Raw genomic sequence first — 10,748 nt, 5'->3', positions numbered from 1 at the left:
AGACTTTGACTAACAAAGAAACTCACGGTATACAAATTTGGAAGTTACATCAATTTTGAACTAATATTTTGAATAAATTAATTGGCCATAATCAACTATATAATCTATATGGTACAACCATATAAAAGGACTTTTATATATTGTTCTTTCGGATCTATCATAATAATAACAATAAATTTCTGGTTTAGTGAAAATCGTGTAGCTTCTCCGGTTAATACTTGAGATAATCAGGTTTGTTTTTTGTTCATTCTCTTAATAATTTTACACGAATTTTTGTTTCTAATTATTTTGCAAAAAATATTTTGTTTCAAATCATTTTATGAAAAATCTTTTTTTTGACTTGTAAAAGAATGAGAGCCTTAAAATATCTGATGAGAAAGTCTTTTATTTCGGTGACATAAAGTTGGAACAGAAAAAAGGTAATTTGAGGAAAAATATTTAGCTGATTTCCCAGATAGTCACTCAATTACTAATAGTTGGTATCTTAGAAAGTCATTTTTTGTTGGTTGAAAAAATTTAAAATCAACAATAAGATGAGTTTTGGAGATATTCAGAGAGACCATCTACATATGTTGTTGTTCATTGTTAATATTATCACTTTTATTTTTCGATCTTTGTGTCCGTACTATAAGTTTAAGTATTTAATTATACCTTTCAATCTCTAAAATTTTCCTTAATTTTCTTAAATTTTTTTTTTTTCCAAATTTTCTCAAGATTCAACATGGAAAATAAAAGAAACTTAATATCTAATGATTAATGATTGTGATTGTGATTCAAGCTCGAGCCCCAAAACACACAAGAATCATGCGCGTGAGCTAAGCAGTTGCAATTTTTGTTTAAAATTAAAAGGTCTCGCCGGCGAACATAGTGATTATTGCAATAAGGTATGTGCACATACTATTTTTGTCGAACTTGTAGGATGACATGGTAATAGTTATTGTATGTAAAACTAGAAATTTTTTCTCATAATGATTCACACAAAATTGAAATTGGTAAGAGTTTGATTTATATACACTATCCGAGTAAACAATTTTGTATACTATCCGATCACGCACAAAAATATATGCAGACTAAAAATAAGCCTTCTTAAAATATAGTTTGTTTGTGTTATTTTATAAAATCCTCTAGTTAGAATTTATGATTCTAATGTTACATACATGATAGTGTTGAATTCATATACAAGAAGTTTTTCAAAAAGAAGATAACTCTGAGTGATGTTGGAAAGCATACTACGTTTTTGATGAGTCCGGAGCCTAAAGGATGAAAAATGTTAACAAAAATTTCAAAACGGTATATGAAATTTCTTTTTAACCAAAACGGTAAAATGGCTCATGAAGTAGCGATTTTGTCCGCTTGAAAAAGTAAAATCGCTGCAATAGCAGCGATTTGTTAAATTTGATTTTTTTTAAAAAAAAAAATAAACAAAATCGCTCCCAATGTATGCAACGAAATCGCTTTTGATCCCTAAGATATATGCAACAAAGTATTTTCTTCAAGTCCAAGACGAGGAAATGATCTTTTATGATACATCCAGGACTCTATGAAAGTTTAAGTGTTATTATATTAAAAAAGTCAAATTTTTATTTTTAAAAAAGATAGGCGAAAGTTTATAAAAGATAACAATCTAAGATCAAAAGATACAATCGTTTTCAACTTGTGTGAATTTAAGAATGGAAGAAAAGAGAATTGCAATACCTTTGTGATTGATGCGGTGAAGAATATTGAAGTTTTGTCAATGAATTTAGCACTCAATCATCATCATCAAGTGAGACAAATGAATTTACGAGGGCACAACCATTTGATCAAAATGTTGATGCTTTGGTACCAGTTTGCTTATTTGGATTGAGATAACAGAGGTAGTGGAGTTTAATTAATGTTCATTGATAATGTAAAGAATTTCTATATTATCATTTCTTTTTGTTATTCTTGTTGTATCAATATTTAATTTATTTTTAAGATTATAAAGCTTATTTTTCTTGTGAAGGTTATCGCTGTATTTTACAAAAAATTATCTCATAGTGAGAAATTTATATAATATCATCTATGTATATAAGTTAAACACTTTTAACAATTCAACTACTACTATTGCCAAGTATGTAAATTGTGAAAATGGTTAATATTTCATGATTTGAGTAACAAAACTACATTTTGCATAATTCTATCTTCCACCGTAGTAGCAACTAACAAAATTTATGATAATTCATCGCTAATTAATCTTGATTATCATCAAATTTTATCATTTAACTATGCGTTTTGTCCCTCGTCAATTCCTATTCTTTAGTAATCTTTGATAATCTTGAAATATTATTATGAAAGCACATTGTGGATTCCTTTTAAGCTGGCTGAAAAAATAAAAAAATAAATCAACTATGATTTTGGTTAGTACATCTTTTTTTTTTATTATTATATTTATAAATGTTAAATTGATCAAGACTTTATTATATATATAATTTCTATATATATTTATAAATGTTAAATTGATTAAGACTTTTTTTATGTATTGTTAAATTGATCAAGAAGTTTTTATATATTTTTAGCAAGCGTTTGACCATAGATCCTTAATTTAATTTTAAAATTTTATTTTCTTAATAGAAAAATATTTATTTTTTACTAACAAAAGTTCAAATTATCTTACAAGTGCAATGCATCTTCAAACATAATTTCAGGTTTCAAAAATCCAACTTGCAAAAACTCAAAATTTTAAATCTCAAATTAGAAATTTATACAAATGGAAGCTTAGTAATCTTGAAATCAACTAAAAGAATTGTTATTAAATCATTTCTTATCTTAAACTATGTTGAAAGTGTCAATATTTAAAAGTTTAAAATTAATTCTAGTCCTAAGTATATCATATAAATTGTTTCATAATAAAAAAATAAATGTAAAACAACTATAGCGTTTTCCATATTATATAAACCATAAGTCATTTTTCAAAATATAATTCTAATTTCCACTTAAACCATAGTTTTCTATTCATTAAATTTTCTTGTATAATGTTTATAACTACGCTCTCTAACTAAAACAAATAACTAAAAATATTTTTAAAATATCAGAGAGACGTTTGATAAAGGTACTATGATTCTGGAGATGAAAATATCCAGAAATGAGATATTAAATTATTTTTTTGACCTTTTCAAAATAATAGTTTATTTGGTAAAATTATAATTATAATTAAATATATTTACAAGCTTGAATTTAATTCAACTTTTCAACAAATACTAATGGAAAGAACTTGATGGAACACATTACATATAGACATCTAAGGATAAATTATAATCAATGTCATGTGATGCTATATATATTCTTTTAACTCTTACTACTATTTTTACTTGTCCAATTAATACATCAAAGGATAATTAATAATCAATTCCACATCATACTATATGTATTCTTAAACTCTTATGACTATTTTTACTTGTCCAATTAATACATCAAAGGATAATTTATAATTAAATTCTTAAGTTGTCTTTATTATTAACAATAGTTATTTCATAATGCATTTTTTCAAAATATTAATTTTATCATATTTAAATGTTAATATAATAAAATCATTATTTTATTAATTACTGCTCCATAAAAGGTGTGTCAAAGTCAAAAACTATTTATCTACACTAACAAATAAACAGAACTTGTCATAATGCCAATTTGGAAGTTATATCAATTTTCAAAGATATTTTAATTAATTAATTATCCATTATCAACCACAATTTATACGTTACAATTCTATAAAAGTACTTATATATGCATTGTTCTTATGGCTATATCATACTAATGATACTTTTCTGGTTCCGGTGAAAATCATATAGCTTTCATTGTTAATACTTAAGATAATCAGGTTTATTTTTTGTTCATCTTCTAATAATTTTTCACATGAAATTTTTTCTATTTGTGTTGCCAAAAAAATAATCTATTATTCTTTAAATATCCTTATATGAAAAACCTTTTTTTTTGTTCTTTTGATTGTAAGAAAATTAACGCGTTTGGATATGAAAATCTTTTATTGTTGTGGGCGTTTGAACATAAAATTTGTGAAATTTGAAAAGAAAAAAATAGCATTTGTACTAAAGTTGAATTGATTTCTGACATGGTTAATGAATTAATAATTAAATAGAATCTCAAAAAATCATTTTTTTGTTGAAAGAATCGAATCAACAAGAAAGCTACTTTTGTAGATAACAAATATTAGTTGAGTGAGACCATCTAAGCATTTTTATTTATTATTAGTAATATTGTTATTTTTTAATCTTTGTGTATGAACACCAAATTTATGCATTTGAACTTGTATCTATCAATCACTTATATTTTTATAAATTCTCCTTAAGTATTTGTTCTATGTTTTCTCAGGATTCAATATGGAAAGCCCTTGCATTTCTGGTTCAAAACTAAAAGGTGTTGTGGGCGAACATAGTGGTCATTGCAATGAGGTATGTGTACACACTATTTTCATCGAATTTCACTTTTTGTTGTTGTTTCATGTCACACTAAAGATATTTTCTCATAACGATATTTTCTCATAACGATTCAGAAGAAGTTTAAATTCATATGAATTTAATTGATATACACCATTAGTATAATTTTTTTAATTATACTATCAGATCACGCACAAGGAACTTTTTCGAAAGGTGCTAACTTCAACCGATGTTGGAAGTTTTAGTAGGCTTGTGATCCCCAAAAAATATGCAACAAAATATTTTTCTCAAATCCAAGATGAAGAGATGATATTCATTTATGATACGTCAGGAACATTATGGAAGTTCAAGTATCATTATTGTGAAAGTAGTCAAAGTTTTCTTTTCACAACGGGTTGGCTTAACTTTGTCAAAGATAAAGGTATAAGAGCGAAAGATACAATTATTTTTAACTCGTGTGAATCCATGAATGGAACAAAAGTGAATAATTGCAATACCTTTGTAATTGATGTGACGAAGAGTACTGATGTTTTGCCAGTGGATCAACAAGAAAAAATTATTGATCAAGATGTTGCTGCTAATTTGGTACCAGTTTATCTATTTGGAAAGCAAATAGGTTGGACTGAGACAAAAAAAGACAATGGAGTTTAATTAATGTTTATCGACAATGTAAAGAATTTTTACATTATGCTTTCTTTTTATTATTATTGTATCAAGTACTTGTTCTATTTTTAGATTATTAATAGCACTCTTTTGTGAAAGTTATTGTTGGACTTTTTCAAAAGTTAATATGATAATTTGAAATTTATATCGTGTTGTTGATCTATATAAATTGAACTCTTTTAATAATTTCGCTACTGGTATAGCAAAAATTACTTTAATGTCTTATTTGGGGAGTGAGACTTTTAAGGTTGTTGCTCTTAGATAGAAATCCTTTAGTGATAATGTTTAACATATTGTTTATTAGATTTGGATACTCTCTTTGTCTTTAAATACGCATTATTTTAAGTTATTACAAGATAAATATAAATGTAAAATTTAACTTATAAGTTACTGTATTTATATGATGTTAATTTAGAAATGTGCACTACAAGAAGAATGATTTTTTAATATAAGATATAGTGAAAAAATAATTACTATTATTTTTATCTTAGAACTCTACGGAGACACTTAATTTTTTGACAATTTTTTTCTTATTGAAATATCGCTTATTTTCAGATAGAGGGAGTGTAAACTAGGATTAGGTTCTTTTTTTTGGTCATTTGGAGCTGATATATCCCTCATTATAAAAGTGGCTCATATATGCCTTTACCGTTATACAAACGGCTCACATATACCCCTGCCATTACAAAATGGCTCACATATACCCTTCATTTAACGGAAGTTAATAAATTAGTTTAAAATTTTCTAATTTTTTTTAAAAAAAATTTGTAGGGGTATATATGATTCTTCTATCAAAGTTCAAGGTATATTTTAATTTTTTTTCATACATAAATTATTTTTTGACTTCTTTTATTATAACTATTTGAGTTTCTTATTCTTATTTTGTTTTTTTCTTTCATTCCTTAGTTTTAAAAAAAATAAACTATTTTTTTGTGTGTATTGTAATTTAATTTCGTATTCGAAGAAAAAATTTGGTCATCTACAATAAGTTTTACAAGAATATTAGTGAAACATAAATAAATTTGATTATCAAAATAATAATTATAAATTAGTCATTGAAACAAAAAAAAGTCAAAAAAATATGTTTGACGAGAATTAAATTTACTCATATGGAATTATATTTTTTGGAAAAAAATAATAAAAAGTTAGATTAAAATTATTTTTTTTCATTTACGTTAGAGGAAAAGGGTATATATGTGAGTCATTTGTTTATAACTATAGGTATATATGAGCCACTTTAATAAGAAGGGGTATATCAGCTCTAAATGACAAACTTGAGGGGTATATCAAACCCTTTTCCGTTTTTATATTTTATTAGAAAAAATAGTCTTAAGAAGGCTTTTAAAAGAAAGAAAATAGTTATTTTGACAACCAATGGGCAGTGAGATCCTGTAATAACTCAATATAAATAAGTTGAAAGTTGAAAATCTATATGAGGTAGGTCATAAATTTTTTCATTGTAAATTTACATTTTTATTCCTAATAAACTCGTGTGTTTAGGAGTCCTTGATGATTAAAATAACCTAATTTTTACTATGACTGCAATTTTAGGTTATTTGTTCCCTAGCTCTATTAAAAATAAAGTGTCGATAAATCATTTCTTATTGGATAAAAAATTATAATATTGAACAAGTAGGCATCATGTTGTAAGATACTTCCTAGAAACAAATGGGATCTAAGTAAAATAAAATTCAAATAAATTCAGTTACTACTTTATTGGTTTATAGGTGTAAACACTCGATGCTGGTAAGTATTATTCCAACCACACACTGAGCCACTTCTTGCGTCTACATTGTGTAACCTCTTAATTTCTTTTGCAAGATGAACAAGAAATTGTGGTATTATACTGGGTATGTCTGTTGTTGTTGTTTTGGCATGTCATACTAGAGATCAGGGACGTAGCTACCCTTGTCCGAGAGGTGTGTAACGTGACACCCATTCGTCAAGAAATTAATTACGTTATATAGATAGATTAAATTTTGATTTTATACCTACATATATTAATGTTAACACCTCTTGACACAAAGTAAAGAGTTAGCACAGCAGTTGAGAGGTGTAAAACTTCTCATGTTTGGGTGGTCAATTTCGGCTCAAAGTTTTCTTAACTTCAGCATTAAAAATCCCTACTCTGCGACTGCTAGAGATATTTTCTAAAAACAAGCCATAACAAATTCAAATTCGTAAGAAATTAGATTATATACACCATTATCAATATAAAGAATTTTGTATACTAATAGGTAGGGGTGTACACAACCAGATTACTTCGAGTTTTTCAAATATCAAACTAAACTATTCTTGTAAAACTTTTAAATTTATACACCAAACCAAACTAATAAAATTCAGATTTGGGGGGGGGGGTTTCTACCTGGGGTTTGTTAGGGTTTTTCAAATACCAAACCAAACCATTGTGTCGAATTTTTAAATTTATAAATTAGACCAAATTAATAAACTTCGGATTTTTCAAGATTTTTGAATTTTTTCAGTGAAGTTTACATATAAACTCTTGTACTCAAATATTTCTTTAGTCCAACAAAAATACAATTATCTAAGATATTTCATAAAAAAATAACACAAAATATGAGATGAGTTTTGATATCACAAAAATATTCTATAAAAATAACAATAATGAAATCATCATATAAAATCAATATGGATTTAGCTCTCAATCATCATTATCAAGTGGAGACAAATGAATTCACGAGGGCACAACCATTTGATCATAATGTTGAGGCTTTTGTTTCAGTTTGCTTATTTGGGAAGCAAATAGGTTTGACTAATACAAATAGAGGCAATGAAGTTTAATTAATGTTCACTGATAATGTAAAGAATTTCTATATTATGAGTTCTTTTTGTTATTCTTGTTGTATTAAGTACCTATTTTATTTTTAAGATTATATAGCTTATTTTTTGTGTGAAGGTTATCACTGAATTTTACAAAAATTAATTTTCATAGTGAGAAATTTATATAATATTATTTGTGTATATAAGTTAAACACTTTTAACAATTCAACTACTAGTATTGCCAAGTACATAATTTGTGAATTTGGTTCATGTTTCATGATTTGTGTAACAAAACTACATTTTGCATAATATTCTCTTCCACCCTAGTAGCAACTAACATAATTTTATGATAATTCATCGCTAATTAATCTTGATTATCATCGAATTTTGTTGTTTAACTATTCATTTTGTCCCTCGTTAATTCCTATTTATTTAGTAATGTCTGATAGTCTCGAAATATTATTATAAAAACACATTGTCGATTCAGTTTTAATCTGGCTGAAAAAAAAATCTTTAAATCAACTGTGATTTTTCTTAGTAAATCTTTCTTATTTGTTATTATATCTATAAATTTTAAATTGATTAAGATCTATTCTCATATAATCTATTTATTATATAATTTTTTTTTTAAATATGTGATACAACCATATACCCTCCCTGCTAATAATTATCTTATATTTAGCAAGCGTTTGACCATAGATGATTAGATTCTTAATTAGGTTTGAAATTTCAAACGTTTATCTTTCACTGACAAAGTTCAAGCTATCTTTCAAGAAAAATGTCTTTAAACACAACTTCAAGTTTCAAAAATTCGACTTTCAAAAACTTAAAATTTTAAATTTCATATTAAGAGTTTATACACAAATGGAAGCTTGGTTATCTTGAAATCAACTATGAGAAATTGTTATTGAATCATTTTGTATCTTAAACTACATAGAAAGTGTCAACATTTAGAAGTTTAAAATTAATTCTAATCTTAATTATATCATATAAATTGTTTCTTAATCCAAAAAAAAAAAAATGTAACACAACTATAGTTTTTTCCATATTATATAAACTATGTCATTTTTAAAAATATCTTTGAACTAATTTCTACTTAAGCCATAGCTTTCTATTCATTGAATTCTTTTGTATAATTGTAACGACCAGATTTTGTCATTATGGGAAAGTCAATGAACAAAGAATTGAGGCCAAAAAATTCCTTCGTAGTAACTCGGAATTACCCAACCTAGTCCAGATTTGGAAGAAATTGGATTTATTAAGGTGTAGGGAAAATCTAGTAATGAATAAGAGATATAATTGTGGATTTATTATATGATCGGATATCTAAGAAGATAAGAATCCGTAGCACTTTATCGAATCGAATTTGAAAGAGTAGAACTCCTGAAACTGATCTTTTTATGAACGGGTACATTTTGTCCGCATTGAGGCCGCCGTAGCTGGATTTAGTCCTCCAGTGCAGCGCCGCTGTAGTGGGATGGGTCCGCTGGAGCGGGACAAACGTGTTTTAAAGTCGCTTATAAACCCTAAGACGATCCTATTTGGTATTTTTCAACTTTCAGGACTAAGGAGGCGACCGTAGACGAGTTCATAATAGTTTTTCACCATTTTGAGGCAAAAGGTAAGGTTTTAACTCCCGAATCCATCTTTCGATCCATAGAACCTATTTTCTTGGGTTATTATCGATATGTAAGGGTTTTGATATACAATAATGGTGGAAAAAACCCTTATTTTGGGTATTACGATCTTGGGTTTGGTCTAAGTTTATTGAGTTTGTTATAATCTGAATAATTAGACATTTGATTATTGATCCTTGCGTATATTAATTATTGTAGAACTAGAACAAGTGAAAAGATTCCAGAAAGGGAGGATTCAAGTGTTTTAGGGGATTCAAGCTTGGGTTCGAGGTAGGTAATGGTTGGAATTTCATGTTGGTGCGATATATGTTTGTCATTATTTCGTTATAATGCATGTATGTATCAGAATATTGCATTATTGATCACACACTATGTAAATGAGTATGAACGAGTAATTGTAAGTCATGAATCACATCTTGTTGTATGATCTTGATGATGTGATTGTGTATGTGATTATGATGTATGATTAGGATCGGATTGCCACGTACTGGCATACAAACTGGGATCGGTTGCCACGTTTTGGTATAAAACTTGGATCGGATTTCCACGTTCCGGCATGCTAACTCGGATCAGTTGCAACATTCTGACATAAAAATTGGATCCGATTGCCACGTTACGGCATGCTAACAATTTGACTTTGGTTTCCGTGACAGGACCAACTACCTGTGATAATTGTACTCATTATGTACGGACAATGACTTATCACTTCTCAAAGAGTTCTACTTAGTGCGGATGATTGAATGGAACTTAGTTCATTCATTGCACAAGTGGAATTTTAGAGTGGTTGTGGTTTGGTTTTCTTAAGATATCAAGATTGTGTAAATCAATGTTATTTGTATTCGTATGTTACATGGTTATATTGTTTCTTTGACTTATATATGTTTCACTTAGTGGGATAGCCGCGTGATCCTAATAGTATACTCTAGTTGTAACTGATACTACACTTGTTCTTAGTTTTGTTGAGTACATGGCATTTTTTAGCGGCTATTAATAGACATCATTTATAAGATCAGTGACCGTTCGAATTCAAGGGTGAGCTAGTTCTTTTGGGTTGCCTTGAGTTCTTTAATTTAAGTTTACTCTTTTCAGACTCAAACTATTAGTTAAGTTGTTGTTTGTTTTGGGGTTGTACCCCTTGTTCTTAGACTTGTCTTTGGTAGAGTTTTGGTACATTGACTTCAGGTTCATGTATTTAATTTCTGCATTATTTAATGAATTAAACTTATTTTTCTAACTTAATAGCCTTGTTTTGGTTTAA

The sequence above is a fragment of the Solanum pennellii genome, chromosome 12, assembly GCF_001406875.1.
Source record: "Solanum pennellii chromosome 12, SPENNV200".
Classification (NCBI taxonomy): domain Eukaryota; kingdom Viridiplantae; phylum Streptophyta; class Magnoliopsida; order Solanales; family Solanaceae; genus Solanum; species Solanum pennellii.
The sequence above is the reverse complement of the archived record's forward strand: the minus strand, read 5'-3'. Positions refer to the sequence as shown.